Source organism: Hippocampus bargibanti, linkage group LG07 (assembly GCF_051943395.1).
Source record: "Hippocampus bargibanti isolate YZ-2025 linkage group LG07, ASM5194339v1, whole genome shotgun sequence".
Lineage (NCBI taxonomy): Eukaryota > Metazoa > Chordata > Actinopteri > Syngnathiformes > Syngnathidae > Hippocampus > Hippocampus bargibanti.
The window spans coordinates 1,882,713-1,907,419 of record NC_142740.1 but is presented as its reverse complement, the minus strand read 5'-3'; the positions used below and the strand labels follow the sequence as shown (position 1 = coordinate 1,907,419).

Genomic DNA, 24,707 nt, shown 5'->3' with positions numbered 1-24,707 from the left:
TCCCTGACGTCGCAAAAACAAGAGGCCGTTAAAACTGGACAGTCCAGATAATGGTCTGTACCGTGCTGGCTGGTCTCGAATTGACTCCACAGCATAAACTGCAAATTGTTATTTTATTTACCGTATTTTCTGGAATATAAGGCGCACCTTCAACGAATGAAATGTAAAAACGTTTTCCATACATCAGGTGCACCGCATTATAAGGTATTATATTGGATTTGGATTGGATATGCCTTTATTAGTCTCGCAGTGGAGAAATTACATTTCACAGCAGCAAAGTGATGAAAGGAATGAAAGTAGAAAAACAAAATACAGGAGCTGCTGGAAAGGCAGCCACTATTACTACCATTATCATTATCATTATCATTATCATTATCGCATCATCATCATTGTTTATCATCATCATTATCATTATTATCATTATTATTAAAAATTGCGTTTTTCTGATGTGGGATGTGGCAGCCATTTTTGGCAAAAGTAAAAAAAAAATTGATGCCTAAAGCACTGAGCCTATAAGGTTTATGCGGTAGTAGAAAAAGGGTAAAGTTCTGCCATAAACCAAAAATAACTGGGTATTTTTTCTTGAAATGAAAACTAAAAAATACATTTTGATCTTTTCCAAGAGAATAAATTGCATTCATTCATAGAAGCTGCGCATGATCCAAAAAATAAAAAATAAAAAAAATCACTGCATGGACTTGAAGTGGCTTCCAAAAAACGTTGCTGAAAATGCATTAGAAGCAGATTAAGCAAAGCCAAAAGCATAACAGACAAAGCTGATCCTGAGCCATTCAATCCTTATCCCGTGTTACGGCTTCAAGTGTCGGCATTATCTTTCCCGGCCTTAAACGTGGCCCGCTCGTCTGTAAATAAAGACGTCAGGGAACGGTGAGGGGGCGAGGGGGTGTGCTGAATTAACAAGATGAGAATCTCTCTTCTATATTGAGTAGATCTCATGATGATAGGAAGCGACGGAGCATGAAAAAAAAGGACAACGGTGATTTGATTAAAAATAAACCGACTGACTGTCAACCGTACAGCAGGGTAAAGGATCATGGCGTACATTTATTATATGAAAAATTTAAAGGACAACCGACACCATTTTTTTTTTGTTCCCTGACATCAGAAAAACGTTTTATAGCATCTAAAATACCCAAAACACACAGTATGATATTTTTATTCAAATGCAAAACACCAATAAAAATGACTTAAAGTGTCCAAAATCTGAGAAAAAAAATTGAGCTGCGAATTGGGCATTTTCATAAAGTCCCGCCCCCAGTTCGTGCCGTCACGCCAAGACGTCTTGCATTCGTGGAGAATCAAAACAATGGCTTCAGATTCAGAGAATATGCTTTCTTGTTACACCTCCAGTTATGAATATGATTCAAATAGTTCTGAAGAAGAAAGCATACATGTTTGCAATCGATTAAAGAATTTATTCCGTGTCATTTTGAGGCATCAGGGGTGGGAAATGTCGCACCCAAGGGAGGCAGAAAATGGCCACAAAGCCGTATAGGGTATTAGTCAGCCCGTTTCCACAGGCTGATAAATTCCTTCCATGGAGCTTGATCGCCTTCTTCTGGCGGCTTTCTGGTGCAACACGAGGTTTTCAGACCAAACAAGTACAGCAAAATACATTGACATGATGGAAGGACTGCTACAATGTGTCTTTTTTTCGGTCAGGGGCGTTCCTTCAGTGATGTCACGTACGGACTCGTCACCAACTCAAAAACAAGACTTCCTGAATATTCAGCACGAGTCTTAAAACGTAAATTATAGCTATATGCGGTAAATCTTTGTAAAATACGCTCAGTAGAAGTCATTTGAAGCCATTTTACAAATTATGGACACTACTTGTCCGGAGACGTCGGTTGTCCTTTAAAGGACAACCAACAGCATTTTTTTTGTGTCCTAACTGACATCAGAAAAATGTTTTATAGCATCTAAAATACCCAAAACACGCAGGCTGATATTTGTAGTCAAATGTAAAACACCAATACAAATGACTTAAAGTGTCCCATAACTACTTCAAAATGACCCCGAAAATGGCGAGTTTCCGAGTTCGTGGCGTCACGCCAGGACGTATTGTATTGTATTGTATTGTATTCTGATTCCCACCCCCAGAAAAATATTTTTCAACATGTTCACAGTGGTTCCTCTTACTTTATAACGTACAAGCTATGAAAAAGTCACTATTCCATCATATTAGAAAAAAAGATGAAATAGCAGAGCAAAAAGATGCAGCGGCAAGTGCAAAAAAACGGACCGCAAGCAACCGACGGCGAATGAAACATCAAAGCCCGTTCACCCGTCCGCCGGGATAATCCGAAGCAAGCCGCGAATGACTCAACGCGAACGGGAACTCGGGGATTCTTCACACCGACGTGCCAGTAAACACTACAGCTTGTCGCCAACAACGTAATCGGACACCATCATGTGGCGCGGAATGTGATGCAATGGGGAAATCGGGACAGGGGGGCGGGGCAGGGGGGCGGGCCTTGTGGGAATAGCCTGGCCGGAGAATCTCTGCAGAGTCGCGAGCAAATGAGTGGTGTCACCTGCAATATGGACCCCCCCCCCCCCCCCCTCTCTTTGAAATTGACTCAAAATATGGAAGTCCCACCACGCTGCATGTATCTGACGGCCAAATATCCCCTCTCCCGGCAAATTGTCGTTTTCGTGTTTATTATGTTTGTGAAAGTCATTATAAATGCCTTGCACGCTGGGTCCGAGTAGGTCACGCATATTAGCATATTTGACAATAAAGCTGACTTTGACTTTGAAATATTTATATATAATATATATATATATTGTAAAGTACATTGGGGAGACTAAACAAATTCTCAAAAAAAAACTTTATCAACATCGCAGGGATAATACTAGTGGGCCTCAATCGGCAGTACATATGCATCTAAAAGCTAGTAACCACTCATTTGATGACAATGAGGTTAACATCTTAGCGAAAGCTAAATAGATGTTTTGAAAAGGGAGTAAAAGAAGCTATTTTTATAAAACAGCAAAATCCTTCACGGAATCGCCATGGTGGGGTGAGGTTCAATTTGGATCATTCGTACAACAGATTTCTTCGCAAATATAGGCTTAGTAATGCTGATGAGGTGATACTAGAGCAAATGGGACAATCAGGCCAGTCGTAGATCGCATACTCAGGCAGGACAATAGAAGTAATCAGTGTAGCCACAGGGAGTCGTCCTCTACTCCCCCCAACGGGACCAATCATAGCAGAGTCTGGACAGTAGGGACATATATATATATATATATATATATATATATATATATATATATATATATATATATATATATATATATATATATATATATATATATAGTAAAGTCTCGTTATATCGATATCGGTTATATCGATAGTACCGCTTATTAAGATACTATTTCTAGGAACGCAAGGAGAAAATTACATGCGCGCAGGGTCGGATATATCGATAGTCCCGGTTATATCGATATTTTTTCGGACTCCCTTGAATATCGATATAACGAGACTTTACTGTATATATATATATATATATATTATATTGTATGTATATATATTCCAAATCAACTCGTTCACCTCACGGTCCTCTCCGGTGTCCTCTGGTGTGCCTCAAGGGTCTGTCCTGGGGCCACTTCTCTTTATTATCTACCTACTTCCTCTTGGCAATATTTTCCGTAAGTTTGGCATTCACTTTCACTGCTTCGCGGATGACACCCAACTCTACCTCTCCAGCAAACCCGACGCTTCTCTTCCACCTTCATCCCTCTCATGTTGCCTCTCAGAAATTAAATCCTGGCTTTCCCATAACTTTCTCAAGCTCAACAGTGAAAAAACTGAACTTCTTCTTGTCGGTACCAAATCCACCCTCCACAAAACTAACAGTTTCTCCCTCACCATTGACAGTTCTACCGTGTCCCCCTCCCCTCAGGTCAAGAGTCTGGGTGTCATCCTCGATAGCTCACTTTCCTTTCACTCCCATATTAATAACATTACTCGGTCTGCTTATTTCCACCTCCGTAATATTAACCGTCTCCGTCCCTCGCTCACCCCTCACTCCGCTGCTATCCTTATCCACAGTCTTGTCACCTCCCGCATCGATTATTGCAACGCACTCCTCTTCGGTGTCAATCAGAAATTTATCCATAAACTCCAACTCGTCCAAAATTCTTCAGCCCGGATCATCACCAAAACCCCCTCCTTTCACCACATCACCCCTGTACTCCAGCAACTCCACTGGCTACCGGTTAAACATCGTATCGAATTCAAAATACTTCTGTTTACTTTCAAAGCCATCCATAACCTTGCTCCTCCCTATCTTTCTGACCTGCTTCAAATCTCTGTTCCCTCTCGGTCCCTCAGATCCTCATCCTCCCTTCACCTCTATGTGCCCTCTGCCCGTCTCACCACGATGGGATGCAGAGCTTTCAGCCGCTCTGCTCCCAAACTCTGGAATTCACTCCCACCCAACATCCGTAATATTGACTCCCTCCCTATTTTCAAGGCTCATCTCAAAACCCATTTGTTTAAAATTGCTTTCAATGTCTAATTCTCTCTATTTTATTATTTATCATTTTACTTATGGTTTTATTGTTATGTGCTGTGTTCTATTGTTTTTATTGTGAAGTGTCCTTGGGTGTTTTGAAAGGCGCTTGAAATAAAATGTATTATATATATATATATATATATATATATATATATATACACAGTAAAGTCTCGTTATATCGATATCGGATATATCGATAGTCCCGGTTATATCGATACTATTTCTATGCACGCACGGAGAAAATTACATGCAAACAGGGTCGGATATATCGATATTTTTTCGGACTCCCTTGAATATCGATATAACGAGACTTTACTGTGTATATATATATATATATATATAGGGCCGAAACTACTAGCAAAAGATTTTAGTTTGCTGACGAATCCCCTTGGATAAGAAGCGAAACCTTCAAAGAAGTACAGATGACGACTGAAGAAACCTTTTCATCGATGGACCACCCCTGGACGACACAGACGAACCAACATGCTAGTAATTATTCCTTATCGGCGTTGGGAGGGTAGAAACTTGACAATAGGAAACGCTGAGCGGACGCTCCATAAAACACAAGCGACAAAAAAAAATGTGCTTGGCGTAATCAGTTTCTTTGCCTTTTTAGGGATTTGGCTAGCGACAAAGTAAGCCATGGAAATAAGGAGCGAGCGAGGGAGCGATAAGAAAAGAGTCCAGTCAAGGTCCCGGATTCGCTTGCATGCTGCCAAGACTGAAGGAAAGAATGCTTTTTTTAAACAATAAAATGGAAACAGAAAGACTCCTTTCGACAACATTGATACGCTCGGTAAAAAACGATGTTGACAACATTGCATTTCTATTGGCCTTGTAGAATTTAATGTCACTCAATTTTAGCAAGGTGGAAGGCGGACTATAAACCTGATAACCTTGGCGAACTGGAGGGGAAATAGGTTCATGTAGAAAAATTTGCAGGGTTAGATTAGAATACAAAAAAGGTGTGTGTGTGTGTGTGTGTGTGTGTGTGTGTGTGTGTGTGTGTGTGTGTGTGTGTGTGTGTGTGTGTGTGTGTGTGTGTGTGTGTGTGTGTGTGTGTTGGGGGTTTGATAGAGATTAGAGAATAAGAAGTTATCATATTTAAAAGTTTCATGCTGTTGTATGCTTAGTCAACACTTGTGACTCAATACACAAGTGTAGCACGGGCAACCTGGGGTCAATGGGGTCAATGGGGTCAACGGACACAGCAATTTAAACGCTCAGCTTCACAGGAGTCATTTACGACTTGGGGGAGTCCATATCACAGAGGTAATTTAGGACTTCAAACTCCTTTTCACAGGAAGAGGTCATTAGCCAGGATACAAATTTATCAGTTCATGGGAAACATGTTTTATTGCTTACATCTGTTGGTGCTCAGAACGTCCAGAGACGTGGTATTATAATCAAGAAAACTATGTTTTACTAATGTATAACTTTAATTTGCATGTATTCTCAATAAATGGCGCAGAATTCATAATTCTGGCGCTAGATAGCTACATAGAGATAGCTCTACAGTCCAGATAGATAGGTCTAGCTAGCTAGCTAGGTCGATTGTTTGATAGCTAGCTTGATAGCTCAATAGCTAGCTAGCTTGATAGCTCAATAGCTAGCTCGATAAATAGATAGCTGTAAAGTCTAGAATAGATAGCTCTAGCTTGATAGCTAGATCGCTAGATAGCTACATACAGTAGATAGCTTTAGAGTACAGATAGATATGTCTAGCTAGCTAGCTAGCTAGCTCGATTGATTGATAGGTAGATAGCTTGATAGCTCAATAGCTAGCTAGCTCGATAGCTAGCTCAATAGCTAGCTCGATAAATAGATAGCTGTAAAGTCTAGAATAGATAGACAGCTCTAGCTAGATAGCTAGATAGCTATTTAGCTAGAGACAGTAAATAGCTCTAGAGTCCAGCTAGCTAGCTAGCTCGATAGCTCAATGGCTTAATATCTAGCTCAAGAGCTCAATAGCTAGCTCGATAAATAGATAGCTGTAAAGTCTAGAATAGATAGACAGCTCTAGCTAGATAGCTAGATAGCTCTAGAGTACAGCCAGATACATATGTCGAGGTAGGTAGCTAGCTAGCTCGATTGTTTGATAGCTATCTAGCTTGATAGCTCAATAGATAGCTAGCTCGATACCTCAATAGCTCAAGAGCGAGCTAGCTAGCTCGATAGCTCCCTCGATAGCTCAATAGATAGCTAAATAGATCGCTCGCTAGCTCGATAGATAGATAGATTTTTTTTTATTAAGTTGAACAGCTTCCGACATTTAATTGGCTTTTCAAATAAATAAAAAGAATAAATAAATGCTAATTTTAAAAAATCACTGTACATCGAAAGCAGTTGACAGTCACGGAACATGGCGAGGGGTGGGCAATGTGAGCGTAGCCTCCATTACAGTCCGTCCTATGACAGCCAAAACCCTGCAGAGAGCTTCAAAGCCACTTTGTTGTGGCCGTTAATGGTGCTGATGATGGCACACTGGCTTCTCAAGCTCGGCCAAAAGAAATGAGGGGGTGGGGCCAAACGGAGGGTGAGAGGTTGTGGGGGGGTGGGGCTTATAAGTAACGCCACTGCAATGCAAAGCCAGCATCTGTAAAGTGCATATCGTAACCTTTTTCGCTTGCCCAATACCATAAAACACATTTTCCTGGCTCAGACGTGCAGAGGTAACATTATTTCAATAAATACAAATAATATCAAACCAATACATGCTATTTATTATAATAATAATACTACATTTCATTTCTAAGCGCTTTTCAAAACTCTCAAGGTCGCTTTACAGGCTAGCTAGCTAATAGATAGCTAACAGATAGTTAGCTAGATAGCTAGACAGCCAGCCAGACCACTAATAGATAACTAGCTAGATAGCTAGCTAGCCAGCTAGACCGCTAATAGATATCTACCTAGATAGCTAGCCAGTTAGCTAGACCTCTAATAGATAGCTAATAGCTAGCTTATAATAATACATTTCATTTCTAAGCGCCTTTCAAAACTGTCAAGGTCGCACAAGCCATAAACATACTTATATAAACCTTAAACTTACTTTTATATAAGCCATAAAAATACATTCAATCCAAAATATAGCACTGAATCAACTTACATACGAATTCACCTTACGAACGACCGTATCTCGTTCGTAAGTTGAGGAGCGTCTGTACGATATTGGTTTATATAACATGGCAAGTGCCGCCCCCTCGTAGGAGAGAAAAGCACTGACCAACCATTCCTGAATTTATTCGGAATTATTATATTTTTCTTTTGGGGTGCCGATAAAGCACTGGTCAGACCTCTGGTAATGTTTTTTTCCCTTCGCAAATAACCCGCACAAGCCATCTGTACACCCAGCTAAACAGAACACAATTGATGAGGAACAAGGCAAAATTATCGCAGAGAACAACAACTTTATTATACAGTACAGTTTATTTCTTTAACTATAATACCATAGCAAATTTATTATACATTAAAAAAGGTATATTTTATGTAGTTTTAAGGCTTAGAAAATTATGTTTTATGGCAGGGGTGTCAAAGTCATTTTTTGCCGCGGGCCACATTGTAGTTATGGTTTCCTCTCGAGGGCCGTTATGAATTTGGGGAATGTTTAAATTCCTTCAAATATTACATATAGAGCACACAGCAAATTAATGAATAACTCATTTTCAAATCTGAAGTCAAGAATAATGACTTTTATTGTGGTTGACATCCAAAAATATGAAATTTTGGCTCAGATTTTAGCAATCATCATGGAATTTAACAAGTTTGATTTGCTTTCGCGGGCCGAAAAAAAATGATGTGGCGGGCCGGATTAGGCCCGCGGACCTTGACTTTAACACCTGTGTTTTATGGGGACCAGGGAACGGATTATTCTCATTTTAATGGTTTCCTATGGGAAATTAATTTTTGGGATACACACTTTTCACCTTACACACTCTGTCAGGGTACCAATTAAGTTTTTAAGCCAAGGTATCACTGTAAACACCTCCCATCCCAAGCTTCTTTTCTTTAAAGGCCCGAACACTGTCGCCACCATCATTTTTCTATCACTTCCACCCCCCTATCACGTCCCCCCGTGGGAAGCCTGTCATCACCCTCCACCCCACCCCCGCAAAACACATTTCTGAGCAGTAAAAGTGCTGCCTGAGCTTGAGCACTGAATGTCACTCTCACACACATTCTCACACACACACACACACACACGCTCAGCCATTTTGATTGGCCCGCCAGTCAAGCCCGAGAGGTGAAGAGTATTTACATGCAAATACAATTAAGGCCCCTTTTTTTTTTTCTACGTGGGGGAGGGGGGGCGCTCGCAATGGCGCCGTGAATACGAGACGGCCACAGAAAAGCCGTCACCGCCACGCTGTCAATCAAAGTCTCTCATTGTCGCCTTTTGGAAGCGCCGTTTCCGCGTAAGACGTATCCATTATTCGTGACGGTGATAGCAATGTCTTATTTTGAAATGAAAGTGCCGGTAATGGATTCCGACATATGTGTTACGCCGCGAAAAGATTTCCGTCTCATGCGTCGACGCTAACGTGTGAACCGTGAAACGATGCATTTCAGATGAGAACATTTGAATAGTGTGAAAATGATGTGGTCAACTGAGTTGATACATGACGCGAGTGTTTCTGCAGCTTTTATTGAGCAAAAAGCACAGACTTGCAGTGAGACAACGTCGTTAGCTTAATGCTAATTTGCAATGCTACATACCATCATCACAATCAGAAAGCCTTTAACTCATTCACTGCCCTTCACGAATTTATTCGGGAATTGAAAATATGACGTGGAGCGCCATTACTGATTTTTTTTCCCCGGGTTTTTGTCATGTTTGGGTGCTGATAAAGCGCTGGCCATGGCCTCTAGCAATGTTTTTTCGACTTGAACAACATTTTTAGAGCATATGTTCACTCAGAAGTCACCTTCAGATGGCATATTTTTCGTTTTTGTTTTTTTCCAGATTTTGGTTACTACGTGGGGACTTCATGAATCATGTCTCACACACACACACACACACACACACAAACACACACACACACACGTTTTTGCTACATGGTGAGGACTGACTGTGTGTGAGAGATTTGCCCCATGAGAACCCAATTTTAAACATGAAAAAATATATTTATGAAAATTTGATTTTAGGAAACATTTTTAGAGCACATGTTCATTCAGAAGTCACCTTCAGATGGCATATTTCTTGTTTTTTTTCCAGATTTTGTTTACTTCGTGGGGACTTCATGAATCATGTCACACACATACACACACGTTTTTGCCACATGGTGGGGACTAGGTGTGTGAGAGATTTGCCCTATGAGAACCCAATTTTAAACATGAAAAAAATATATTTATGCCAATTTTATTTTAGGAAACATTTTAGAGCATATGTTCACTCAGAAGTCACCTTCAGATGGCATATTTCTTGTTTTTATTTTTTTCCAGATTTTGGTCATCTCGTGGGGACTTCATGAATCATGTCACACACACACACACACACATACACATTTTTGTGACATGGTGGGGACTACGTGTGTGAGAGATTTGCCCTATGAGAACCCAATTTTAAACATGAAAAAAATATATTTATGCCAATTTTATTTTAGGAAACATTTTTAGAGCATATGTTCACTCAGAAGTCACCTTCAGATGGCATATTTCTTGTTTTTATTTTTTTACAGATTTTAGTCATCTCGTGGGGACTTCATGAATCATGTCACACACACACACACACATACACATTTTTGTGACATGGTGGGGACTACGTGTGTGAAAGATTTGCCCCATTGCACCCAATTTTAAACATGAAAAAAAAATATTAGTAGAAAATTATGTTTTATGGGGACCTGGAAAGGGATTATTCTCATTTTTAATGGTTTCTTATGGCAAATAAATGTTTGGCAGACATACTTTTCGCCTTACACACACTTTCTGGGAACCAATTAAGTTCGTAAGCCGAGCTATTTAAAAAAAAAAAAATCACATTGCGAAAGAACAATAGATCAGCTTCCATGTTTTTGGAGCTCGAGTAAAACTTTAAGCTCTCATTTCGCTCAATAAACAGCTGAAAGTGCTCCTCGGGGGCTTAACACGGCTAAAACACGCAAGGAAAGTCCGTGTGTCGGGAATTCTATCCAACGCTGTATGGGACAGGCCTCTCGCTTCCTGACTGTGGCCCCCCTCATTAGTCTCTTGCTTACAAGCCAAGGCTGTGCTGTCATAGGGGGCTTCACAAATGTGAAAGTGAGGGTGGGGTGAGGGTAAAATAGTCCCCCCTGATATGCTTGCTCATACATGCAAGGACAAATCCCCTCAGGATGTACTGGGAGGCCCTATTTTATAGCGGCGGAGTTGTTTTTTTCATACGTGCGCAGTAAAACGTGTTCAAAATGTACAGTGATAACTCGGTTGACGAACCCCTCGACTTACGAACGTTTCGGTTTACGAACGTTAAATTTATGAAAATTTTACCTTGGCATACAAACTATTTTTCGTGATACACACGCAGATGCCACAATGAGTGATGTGTCGTTTGCAAACGAGCCCGTTCTCCTAACAAGAAAATGGCAGCCGGCTTGTTTTGGTCCACTATTCCCCGCCCCCAGTCGTCGGTTAAAGCCACGTGATTGGTCAAGAACGCAGCGGCAGACACATGCGCCAGCGTTCACTCAACCCGGAATAACTGAAATAGATAGAAAGCTAGCGAGCTAGCTAATATATATCTAATAGATAGCCAGCTAACTGGATAGATAGCCAATCGATACCCAGCCAGCCAGCCAACAGATAGCTAACAGATAACCAGCTAGCAGGCTAATAGATAGCTAATAGCCAGCTAGCTGGATAGATACCTAATATATATCCAGCTAGCCAGCCAGATAGCCAATAGATACTTAATAGATAGCAAGCTAACCAGCTAGTAGATAGCTAGCCAGCTGGATAGCCAATGGATAGTTAATAGATAGCAAGCTAATAGATAGCTAGCCAGCTAATAGATTGGCAGCTAGCTCGCTATATATCTAACAGATAGCTAATAGATAGCCAGCCAGCTAGCTAATAGATACTTATCTAGCTGGATTGATAGCTAATATATCACCAGCTAACTAGCCAGCTAGCCAATAGATAGCTAATCAATAGCCAGTTAACCAGATGTACAGTATATTAACAGATGACGAATTGAATTTGTCGGCCGTGTGTATATTGGAATGTACATGTATGAATGTTTCCAAAGAGAAAAAGTGTCAAACTGAACGATTGCTAACTAGTCATACTAGTTACTAGTACTAGAAAGTAGATACTAGTGATAGTGATATCGAAATAAACAGAAAGCCGTTTTTGTCCTTTATCAACTGAAATATCCGACCTGCCGTTTGACCTCTAACGGCCACAAAAACAAATAACTTGTGACACGAAGACCTCTACGACAGTGTCAATCAAATGTGATTATTATCTTTGCCAGGTATTCCCTGGCCGCCAGCGCCCCCCAGCCCTCAATCATCAGGTGGGTCCCTTTCCTTTTCACCTCCTTTTCACTCCCAGAGCTACATGCTAAGTGGGAACATTGTTACGGTCAATTTGTCCCATTCAGATTCCCTGTGGGCAGAGACCACACTGCCTGAGAGGCCTTGACATCAAGGTCCGGGGGGGATTCAGGGGGGGTCAGCAAACAGAGAACAGAAACGAGAAGGACTCAAAGGTGGGGAAAAAAAAAGCCACGCTACATCACAGCTTTTTAAAAGTCCGATTTGTTTTAGATTCATACAGTGATACCTTGGCTTACAAACTTAATTGGTTCCCAGACAGAGTGTGTAAGGCGAAAAGTGTGTATCGCAAAAATTAATTTCCCATAGGAAACCATTAAAATGAGAATAATCCGTTCCCAGGTCCCCATAAAACATAATTTTCTAATTTTCTAAGCCTCGAAAGTACACAAAATATACCTTATTTCATGTATAATAAATGTGCTATGGTATTATCATTAAATAAATAAGCTGTACTCTATGATGAAGCTGTTTTATTGACCTTTGTGATGGTCGTTGATGGCTTGATGGAATGGAGTGGCCGCTTTCATCAGCATTTAACACTTGATGAGGAACGTGGCCTTCTTTTTTCACCATCTTGAGGAATGATCCCTTGTAAGTGCTTTCTCTGCCATCATTTTACCTAGTTCCTCATCAATTGTGGTCTCTTTAGCTGGGTTGATAGCTTTTTGCATCAAGTGTACAGTTGGCTTGTGCGGGTTATTTGTGGAGCCTGATTAATGGGAATTTTAACCTTGCAGTCTACACTCTGCCTTTGAACTATCCAAGTTGAAACCAGTCCAAATGTCACTGTTTTCTATCCATTTTCCCACTCTCTCTCTGTCGCGTGCCTGTCTCTTTAATGTTAAACCACCTCCCCTCACTGCCGCGTTCTTGACCAATCACGTGGCTTCAATAGAAGACTGAGGGCGGTGAATAGAGTACCAAAACAAGCCGGCTGCCATTTTCGTGTTAGGAGAACAGGCTCGTTTGCGAACGTCACATCACTCATTGTGGCATCTGCGTGTGTATCACAAAAAAATAGTTTGTATGCCAAGGTAAAATTTTCATTAATTTAACGTTCGTAAACCGAAACGTTCGTAAGCCCAGTGGTTCGTAAACCGAGGTATCACCGTATAAGCGATCCGAACAATAGAACTTATTTGGAGAACTACGAGCCTACTTTTTCACTTCCCAAAAGTGATTTTATGCGCCATTTTTGGATAGCGAAAGTGAGACCGAGCCAGAAGGAACTTTATATATCTTTTTTTTAAAGTGTGCTTTCACAAGTAACCCGGATCCGCTGTAATAACTTAACGTGTGAAAGGAAGGAAAGGCGTTGGGTGTGTATATGGGTGAGGGAGAGGTTGGGGGGGGGGGGGGGGGCGTCAGTGACAAGAAAGGGAAAGAAAGAAGGAAGCTGAGCTGGCAGGTTTAAAACAGGAACGCAGCACTGTGCAGCTCGGCAGTATTCACTGGCGAGGCTTTGGTACACCTCTTCATCTGTTAAAATAATCGATCTGATCAATAAATGGGTTGAGCCCTTGTTCTCCTTGAATCTTAATTCTCCATCTTAAAGACTGGCAGGCGCGCTTTTCCAAGGAACAAGCTGGCGACTAATTGTCTGAGTTTTTATTTATTTGTGTATTTATTTATTTATTTTTATTTACTTATGTATTTATGTATTTATTTATTTATTTATGAATGCATGTATTTATTTATGTTGTTTTTTATTTATTTACTTATTTTTTTATTTATCTGTATGTTTATTGTTTAAAATGGCAGAGTATTGCACGCAATACACGAAATCAAAGAGAATTTAAATGGATAAAATATTTGTTATAATTGTTCAATAGTTGTAATAATAGTTGTATTAAATTCAATTAGCTCAATGCTAACATAAATACAAACGCAAGTGCCAAACTAACTACAGTGAGACCTCAACTTACGAACTTAATTGGTTCTCAGACAGAGTGTGTAAGGCGAAAAGTGTGTATCTCGAAAAAAGAATTCCCATAGGAAACCATTAAAATGGGAATAATCAGTTTCCATAAAATATACTTTTCAACTAAATAAGCCTTAAAACTACACACAACATACTATTATTCTATGTATAATAAATGTGCTATTGTATTGTAATGAAAGAAATACACTGCATTGTATCATAAAGTCACTTTATTTACATTTGTGATGGTCATTTATGGCTTGATGGAATGGCGTTGGAGGTCGAAGGTCAAAGGGAATTGCTGTTTGGAAAGAGAGGTGGATTACATGAGGACTGTAATTAAATAAATAAACTGTGCTGTAAAATAAAGTTTTATTGACTTTTTGATGGTTGTTTATGGCTTATGGAAGGAGAGTCACCTTCCATAAGGACTGTTGGTAACTTAACCTCTGATGCTATTCGGTCGTGTGCTTCCGCTGAAGATCAGTCCGCCAGCCGTGGTGGGTGTGTATTATGAAAATAGTGCTTATTATAAGGTTTAATTTTCATAAATTTGACGTTTGTAAGACGAAAAGTTTGTAAGTTGAGGTGTTTGTAAGCTGAAGTCTCACTGTATATCTTTAACTGGACCCCATCTCTGCTTCGTCTTCCTGCTTCTAGTGGATGTGTAGTAAATCACACCACACTCACAGCTGTCAATTGATTCAAACATAGCACTACTGAAGGCCTAGGAGTGACATGCACTGTCCACATACCAAAACGTCCAATGACGCAGCGCAGGAGTGTATGCAAGGCACAGCTCCTGAAATTAGCTAACTTTACAATAAGGCACTAGGCACCGACCGCTTGGTCCGGATTAGCCAAGCTCCGCTGAGCGCTTTGTCAACCCTGTCACAGTCCCCTTTGTTATCTCATTTCAAGAAAACACGGTCTTGAACGAAGCATTTTCAGCCCAAGCTAATACAGTGATACCTCGGTTTACGAAAACCTTGGCTTACGAACGTTTCGGTTTACGAACGTTAAATTTATGAAGATTTTACCTTGACATAAGAACTATTTTTCGGGATACACACGGAGCGCCACAATGACTGATGTGTCATTCGCGAATGAGCCTGTTCTCCTAACAAGAGAATGACAGCCGGCTTGTTTTGGTACACTATTCCCCGCCCCCAGTCATCGGTTAAAGCGACGTGATTGGTCAAGAACGCAGCAGTGAGGGGAGGTGGTTGAAACATTAAAGAGACAGACAGACGACAAAAAGAGAGTGATAAAATGGATAGAAAACAGTGACATTTGGACTCGTTTCAACTTTGATAGTTCAAAAGCAAAGTGTAAACTGCAAGGTTAAAATTGGATTGGATTGGATTTGCCTTTATTAGTCTCGCAGTGGAGACATTTACATTTCACAGCAGCAAAGTGATGAAAGAAAATATCCCATCAATCAGGATCCACAAACAACCCGTACAAGCCATCTGTACACTTGCAAAAAGTTATCAATCCAGCTAAACAGAGACGCAATTGATGAGGAACAGGGTAAAATGATGGCAGAAAAAGCTCCTACAAGGGATCATTCCTCAAGATGGTGAAAGAAGAAGGCGACGTTTCTCATCAAGTGTTTAATTCTGATGAAACCGGCCACTCCATTCCATCAAGCCATCAACGACCATCACAAAGGTAAATAAAACAACTTTATTATACAGTACAGTTCATTTCTTTAATCATAATACCATAGCACATTTATGATACATAAAATAAGGTATATTTTGTGTCGTTTTAAGGTTTAGAAAATTAGAAAATTATGTTTTATGGTGACCTGGGAACGGATTATTCTCATTTTAATGGTTTCCTATGGGAAATAAATTTTTGGGATACACACTTTTCACCTTACACACTCTGTCTGCGAACCAATTAAGTTCGTAAGCCAAGGCATCACTGTACTTGCTTACATTGAGCACGCTAAACGCCTTCAAATGCTCTTCGTATCATCTTGCCTACCACCGCTGAGTCATTTCTGACAACAGTCGGAAAGCTGCCTACAGGTCTCGGAGGTTATTGATGTTATTCCGGTGAAAAACAAACACATCTGTCCATGCCTGAGAGGAGAAATTAAAGTCTTGACAGGAGCTTCGCTTTGATGGGTTTGTCAGAGTCAAGGTTCAAAAATCTGCCGTGTGAAGCATCGGTCGCCAAACGCTGAGCTGTGGATTTGGTCACGCAAGTCAAAATATCATATCCATCAATTCACTTCAAGGGGAAACATATACGAGACTGTCATTCACTGCCATACATGTGCAAAAATGTGCCCATTTCAGTGCCAGGGTTTTTGTCATTGTCACTCAAATGGCAGGACTCGTACAATATTGAGTTTTAGGACGACAATGTGGCGTAAGAAATCTTAGACTCTCTCCTTTCATAAGACGCTAATGGTTATTTTATAAATGATATTAGCTATCTAGCTGGCAACCTTGCTACATATCTATTTGATATCTATTTGCTAACTAGCTATCTATATGCTATCTATTTGCTGTCTGTCTAGCTAGCTATCTAGCTATCTATCAGTTATTTATTGGCTAGCTAATCCCGCTATCTAGCTGGCTATCTAGCTAGCTATCTAGCTGGCAACCTTGCTACATATCTATTTGATATCTATTTGCTAACTAGCTATCTATATGCTATCTATTTGCTGTCTGTCTAGCTAGCTATCTAGCTATCTATCAGTTATTTATTGGCTAGCTAATCCCGCTATCTAGCTGGCTATCTAGCTAGCTATCTAGCTGGCAACCTTGCTACATATCTATTTGATATCTATTTGCTAACTAGCTATCTATTTGCTATCTATATGCTATCTATTAGCTGTCTGTCTAGCTAGCTATCTAGCTATCTATCAGTTATTTATTGGCTAGCTAATCCCGCTATCTAGCTGGCTATCTAGCTAGCTATCTAGCTGGCAACCTTGCTACATATCTATTTGATATCTATTTGCTAACTAGCTATCTATATGCTATCTATTAGCTGTCTGTCTAGCTAGCTATCTAGCTATCTATCAGTTATTTATTGGCTAGCTAATCCCGCTATCTAGCTAGCTATCTAGCTGGCAACCTTGCTGCATAGCTATGAAAAGGTTTCTTCAGCCGTCATCTGTACTTTTTTGAAAGAAGTACGGATGACATCGATATCATCGATGGACCACTCCTGTACGACTGAAAGCTTACACAGACGTCTTGCTACATATTTATTTGATATCTATTTGCTAACTAGCTGTCTATCTAACTAGCTATCTATCTAGTTAGCTATTAGTTATCCATTAGCCATCTAGCTAACTTTCTATCTATTTGAGTTATTCCAAGTTGAGTGAATAAAATGTATTATTATTATTAATATTTTTATTATTTTCAATTCCCGAATTGATTCGTGAATGGGTTAATTCCATTTACGCTAAGCGTAATGCTAAATTATCCATTTCATACTCAGTTTATTTCTGTGCTGGTCTCTCATAATAATAATAATAATAATAATAAACAAGCATGTATATTTTTTTAAACGCTGCAGTCGGTCGGCTCTTTTCAGAGGGTTAAAAGACCACAGCGGGATTTTCTCTCGGCAGCGATCCAAGATTGCGCTGTGCTGCGTACGTTGCTTTTAAACAAATTAAAAAGCCTGAACCCCGTTGAGAAGATCAAAGATGCCATCAGGCAGGTATTTTCCTCTGTTGTGGATTCATTCATTCCCTCTGATAGCACGTCTCTTACAATTAGGTGAGAGGGCGCGAGAAGCTCAACAGAAGAAACGGAGGGGCCTCACGACTATGAAAAGAAAAGGCTCTTTGGGTTGGTTGTTGGCTCGAATAAATAGCTTTACCTTGACACACAAGTTTGATTTGTTCCGTGGCCAAGTTCATAAATCAAGGACATGTATGGAAAATTAATGCAGGATGGGATTAGAATGTCTTTTTTTAATGGCAAACTCAGATAGTGGGAACTGCTGCCCATAAAAAACAAACAATCGATCAAAAAAAATAATCAGAAATCACAAAAATATACATACAAAAAAATAAAGGGATAAAATTGAAACAATTACAAAAATTATACCAACATAAAAACGTAAAAAAAACAATTAAGAAAATTCAATAATAAATTCAAAAATTAAAAATTTCAACATTTCAAAATTTCTACATTTCTAAATTGAAAAAAAATTGGAAAATTTCGAAAATTTCAAACATTTCTACATTTCAAAACGCCAAAACTTCAAAATTTAAAAATTTCACATTTTTCAAAATTTCAAATTTTCAAAAATTTCCAAAATTTCGAAAATTTCAAAAATTTCAACATTTCTAAATTTCAAAACGCCAAAATTTCAAAATTTCAAATTTTTCAAAATTTCAAACATTTCAACATTACTAAATTTCAAAACGCCAAAACTTCAAAATTTCACAATTTCAAAATTAACATTACAAATTTTCAAAAATGTAAACATTCAAAAATTTTAACATTTTAAGATTCAAAAATTCAAAATGTCTAAATTTCAAAATGTCTGAATTTCAAAACTTCCAATAATCCAAAATTCCAATATTTCTACATTCCAAAAATTCTACATTCCAAAATTTCTAAATTCCAAACTTCCAAAATTTCTACATTTCGAAATTTCGAAATTTCAAAAAAATGTATATTAAAAAATTAAAAAGTTAAAAATTCAAAAATTTAAAAAATCTCAAATTTTAAAATTACAAAATTTGAAAATAAAAAATTATTAAACATTCCAAAATTAAAAACTTAAATAATTACAAAATTAAAAATAAATAAAAAAGAAAGTAAAATTATTAAAAAATAACATTTAAAAATGACTAAATTATAAAATTACGTGAAAAATACACATTAAAATAAAAATTCATATAAAATTAAAAATACTTAAACATATAAGTAACTAAGTAAATAATAAATAAATATAAATAAATAAATAAATAAAGCGTCACCTCCGTCCACGTTTGTCTCCGTGTCAAAAACAAATAAACATGTAAATAAATAAATAAAACATGACCTAATCAGGCAGGAAAAATATTATTATTTAATGCAACTGAATTCAAGCTATCTTGCTAACCATCTGCCTGCCCAGTTATCTCGCTAACTGTCTATGAATCTAGCTAGCTAGCTTGCTGTTTGTCTGTCTGTGATTCAATTGGGTGACAGCCTAACGAAGCAAAATAAAATGAAGGAGAGAGGGGGAAAAAACAAGACTTGAAGACTCTTGTCGAGGAGAAGACTGATTGACGCATTCCGCGCAACAGAATGGTCGTTTTTGCGTGGTGTCATCGCCCTGACTGAGTCCACTTCTTCACTCTCTCTCTCGCTAACACTCGGTCTCCAACCCCTTTGGGGAGTCAGTCCACTTACTCCTCTTGTTTCCCTTTTCCACTTGACAAACTTCAGCGATGGACAAAAGGCAATGGCTGAATTTGAAACAGAGCACCCGCTATAAAAAGAAAGCGACATGCAGTCCAGCACTGGAGAAAAACGTAGCGAGAAGAGGAGCTAGTTGACAGTGTTTACAGTCGTACAACTCCCACCAGCCAGAAAAAGTACAGTCGTGTAAATAGAACTGCAAAAATATATTCATTCGAAAAGTCACAGGCAAAATCCATCACAGATTCTATCCCCGACAATGTGAGGATGGCGACCCAAAGCGTATGGCTGCCGCTGCTCACCCGCAGAAAAAACATCCTGTGACTGTAAAGTGTCCTTGAAAGTTTTGAAAGCCGCTTAGAAATGAAATGTATTATTATTATTACTGTATCTATCAGCTAGCTAGATAGATAGCTAGCTTTCTATCTATTTGAACTACTTCCGGGTTGAGTGAACGCTGGCGCGTATGGCTGCCGCTGCCGACCTGCAGAGAAAATATCCTGTGACTGTAAAGTGTCCTTGAAAGTTTTGAAAGCCGCTTAGAAGTGAAATGTATTATTATTATTACTGTATCTATTAGCTAGCTAGATAGCTAGCTTTCTATCTATTTGAACTACTTCCGGGTTGAGTGAACGCTGCCGCGTATGGCTGCCGCTGCCGACCTGCAGAGAAAATATCCTGTGACTGTAAAGTGTCCTTGAAAGTTTTGAAAGCCGCTTAGAAGTGAAATGTATTATTATTATTACTGTATCTATTAGCTAGCTAGCTAGCTAGCTTTCTATCTATTTGAACTACTTCCGGGTTGAGTGAACGCTGGCGCGTATGGCTGCCGCTGCCGACCTGCAGAAAAAATATCCAGTGACTCTAAAGTGTCCTTGAGAGTTTTGAAAGGTGCTTAAAAATGAAATGTATTAATATTATTAGTGTATCTATTAACTAGCTAGCTATCTTAATAGCTATTTGAGTTACTTCCGGGTTGAGTGAACGTTGGCGCGTACAGCTGCCGCTGCCCACCCACAAAAAAAATATCATATGACTGTAAAGTGTCCTTGAGAGTTTTGAAAGGCGCTTAGAAATTAAATGTATTATTATTATTATTACTATTATTACTATTATTATTATTATTATTATTGCTGCATGATTTGAATGGGGCAAAATAGCACCCTCTGGTGGTCAAACAAATATACAATGAATTGATTTATATCTTAAGACAAATGTGGCATAAAAATGATTATTTTTTAACAGGAAAATTATAGATGCTGGAAACACCTTTGGTTTTCCATGTGTATCGCTTAGCCATGGTTTTCATTTTTAATAAAGAATTAGAAAGGAGATGACAGTCACTTTGTCCAACTTTCATATTAATTTTAATGCAGAACCACAATTCTCAGCCCCCTGGAGGGGGCAATTTTTGCATTTTAATAAATTCCTCTAAGCGGCATACTAAAATAATAAAAAAAGACTGATGCAACAAATGATCATAATATTATTCAAAAGCATTTCAGGGCATTGCGTAGCACGCCTCGTGGGTTTTATTTGTTCTTGAAATTTGCATCAAGTATTCCGCAGGGTCCACACGGCGGATCTAATATGGACATTGAGGATCGTAGGGAAAGATTTTTTTTTAGATGGGATGCAAGTAAGCAGTGCAGTGATACCTCGGTTTACGAACCCCTTGGCTTACGAACTTTTCAGTTTACGAACGTTAAATTTATGGAAATTTTACCTTGGCATACGAACTATTTTACGGGATACACACGGGGCGCCACGATGAGTGATGTGTCGTTGGCGAACGAGCCTGTTCTTCTAACAACAAAATGGCAGCCGACTGTTTTTGTCCTCTATTCCCCGCCCTTAGTCTTCGGTTAAAGTCCCGTGATTGGTCAAGAACGCAGCAGTGAGGGAAGGTGGTTTAAATATTAAAGATACAGGCAGGCGGCAGTGAGAGTTTCAACTTGCAGAGTGGAGACTGCAAGGTTAAAATTCCCATAAATCAGGCCCCACAAATAACCTGCAGAAGCCATCTGTACACTTGATGCAAAAACTATAAACCCAACTAAACAGAACACAATTGATGAGGAACTAGATAAAATTATGGCAGAGAAAGCACCTACAAGGGATCATTCCTCAAGATGGTGAAAGAAGAAGGTTACATTCCTCATCAAGTGTTTAATGCTGATGAAACCGGACACTCCTTTCCATCAAGCCATCAACGACCATCACAAAAGTCAATAAAACGACTTTATTATACAGTACACTTTATTTATTTAATTATAATACCATAGCACATTTATTACACATAAAATAAGGTATATTTGTGTAGTTTTAAGACTTATTCAGGAGAAAATTATGTTTTATGAGGACCTGGGAACGGATTATTCTCATTTTAATGGTTTCCTATGGGAAATTAATTTTTGGGATACACACTTTTCACCTTACACACTCTGTCTGGGAACCAATTAATTAGAAAATTATGTTTTATGGTGACCTGGGAGCGGATTATTCTCATTTTAATGGTTTCCTATGGGAAATTATTTTTTGGGATAAACACTTTGCACCTTACACACTCTGTCTGGGAACCAGTTAATTTTGTAAGCCAAGGTATCACTGTAAGGGGTGGCACAAAACACCCGGTAGGCTAGTGGGAAGCAGACACAGCAACGCACTGGACACATGTCTCAAGTCCAACTGTTTTGAGAGTTTGGCCAGAATCCATTTGAACAGTTTATAATGAGTGTATTGCATAATACATGGAAGGAGGGAGAAGGGCAAGCACTGCAGGTTAAATCCCAAGTGTCTCAATTAAAAAACGCTGGCTGACTGAGGCGGTTTTAATGTTAAGTCGAGCTGCTGTGACAATTGCATGAATAAATCACTGGCCTTTATGTGTTTGCCAGTGCCACTGGAAGAGTCCGGTGAGAGAATCTGGACTCGTTTAAAGGACAACCGACACCATTTTTCCTTTCCTAACTGACATCAGAAAAACGTTTTATAGCATTTAAAATAGCCAAAACACGCAGGATGATATTTGTAGTCAAATGCAAAACATGTGAGGTGACAGCGACTCCTTGAAATGAAATGAAATTGATGTGTCGCGAGCGGCAGTCACAATTTAGCGTGACTATTGACACTATTGACTATTGAGTGGTGTTTATTTTCCGGTCCCATAATAGTAAAATTATCAGCAAAAAGCTGCAAGTAGGCGATCGACGTGTGCATTCAATGAGAAGTGCTATGGAAAGTAGCGCCAGCTGGAGCGCTGTTCGGTCGTGTGCTTCCGCCGAAGATCACTCCGCCAGATCCGAAGGTCGTGTGCTTGATGGACCGGCCGTGGTGGGTGTGTATTATGAAAATAGTGCTTATTATGAGGCTTAATTTTCATAAATTTGACGTTCGTATGATGAAAAGTTCGTATTATAAGGCGTTCGTAAATTGAGGTCTCACTGTACTTCAAAATGAGCTCTGAGATGGCGAGTTTCAGAAAGTCCCTCCCCCTTGTTCGTGACGTCACGCAAGGACGTCTTGCCTTGCTCTAGAATCAAAACAATGACTTCAGATTTGGAGAAGATACTTTCTTGTTACTCATCCAGTTATGAATATGATTCAAATAGTTCTGAAGAGGAAAGCATACATGTTTGCAATCAATTAAAGAATTTATTCCGTGCCATTTTGAGGCAACGTTGGGGGGAAATGTCTCACCCAAAAAGAGGCAGAGAATGGCCACCGAGCTCCTGTGAGGAATTAATCAGCCCTTTCCACAGGCTGAAAAATTCCTTACATTGAGCTTGGACGCCCTCTTCTGGCTCTTTCTGGTGCAACACGAGGTTTTTAAACCAAACAAGCATTGACGTGATGGAAGGACTGCTACAATTAGTCCTTTTTTTCGGTCAGGAGCGTTCTTTCAGTGACGTCACGTACGGACTCGTCACCAACTCAAAAACAAAACTTCCGGAATATTCAGCACGAGTCTTAAAACGTAAAATATAGCTATATGCGGTGGAATCTTTGTAAAATATGTGCGGTAGAAGTCATTTGAAGTGATTTACAAATTATGGACACAACTTGAGGCGTCGGTTGTCCTTTAAGTGTGTGGTTGCGAGCTACGCAGTAGGAAATTGAAGCGGGGGGAAAATAAGCAGAAGGATGGAAATACAGTTAATCGCTTTGCGCATTTGGAGGGTTTAAACTGACATAAACAAACAACCGAATGCGGAAGGAAGCACGCCAAACAGTTGTTTTCACTTACCTTGATTAGTCTGAGGTGGAAGGAAATCTTTCGGAGTTGTCACTGTTCCGCTTTATTGGATCAAAACAAAAATCCGTCTAATCGCCAAGGGACTTCGGTGCAAACTACTCCTCCCCGTGTCGCACCTGTCTATGCCGAGTCCGGAGCCCCGTTACGCCGGCCTAACATCCACCGGGGGATGGATGATGGGTGGCGGGGTTGCGCGTGTTTATGTCCCCGACACCACCGCCACCTGTCCCCTGGTCCCGCAAAAAGACAAGGCCACAAAAGAGTCTATGGAAGGCGGCGACACATGGCCACACACGCGGTGGTGCGCGGAGGGGGTCACCCCGACTTAAGTGTCCCGAGGTGGACGCCGCTTGCGGGCGACGGACCGGCAAATTATATCCGCTCGTTCGGTTCTCCGGTCCGGCTATCGTTGTCTCTCCGTGTCTCATTGAGTTCCACTCTCCTCTGATCTGAACACAGCCGCCCTTTCGTTCGGCACTTTCAAATGAGCTCCAGTCTTCCCTCCCTCCCCGAGACGGGACGGACATTGTTCGAAGGAGGTGGGAGGACTTCGGCGTGTGGAGTCTCTCTCTCTCCTCGGAACCGCTGGAGACCAGTGAAGGAGAACCGGTGGTGCCAAAACATGAACTAGAATTATCCAAGTACTGGAATGGAATAAATTAATGACTAATTAAGCACAAGTGGTAAAAGCTTAGTAGCGATTTTCTGTATCAATACCGATACTTGGAGAAAATAAAGACTGCCGATTCAAATGTTTGACTTAAAGGGGAAGTCAAGTCGAAAATACGTGAATATTATTTTCATTGTCAGAATAATATTTTTATTCATATTGCCTTTGTGGTATGTGAATTACGCAACACGAAACAGTACTATAAAATGTTATTTCTTTATTTTTTATTTATAAAATGCATCTTTTTAATCCATCGCAGGCGGAAATGACATCACGGTTCCACAGGTAATGACCAATCACAGCTCAGGTGTAGTCAGAAGCTGATGACGCCATTTTAAATTGACAGAAAGTGACAAAATGGCCGCTTCATGAGACGAATGAAA

At 39.7% G+C, this 24,707-nt stretch overlaps 1 protein-coding gene across 1 annotated transcript in view; it reads right to left on the bottom strand.

The window, feature by feature from the left end:
* The window catches only part of sema6bb (sema domain, transmembrane domain (TM), and cytoplasmic domain, (semaphorin) 6Bb), a 127,080-nt gene extending 102,795 nt beyond the window's left edge, over positions 1-24,285 (bottom strand). Inside the window, exon 1 of the mRNA XM_088999976.1 lies at positions 23,646-24,285. The gene's annotated coding sequence lies outside the window, so the exon portion shown is untranslated. The remainder of the gene's footprint in view (positions 1-23,645) is intronic.
* Positions 24,286-24,707: the final 422 nt, after the last annotated feature.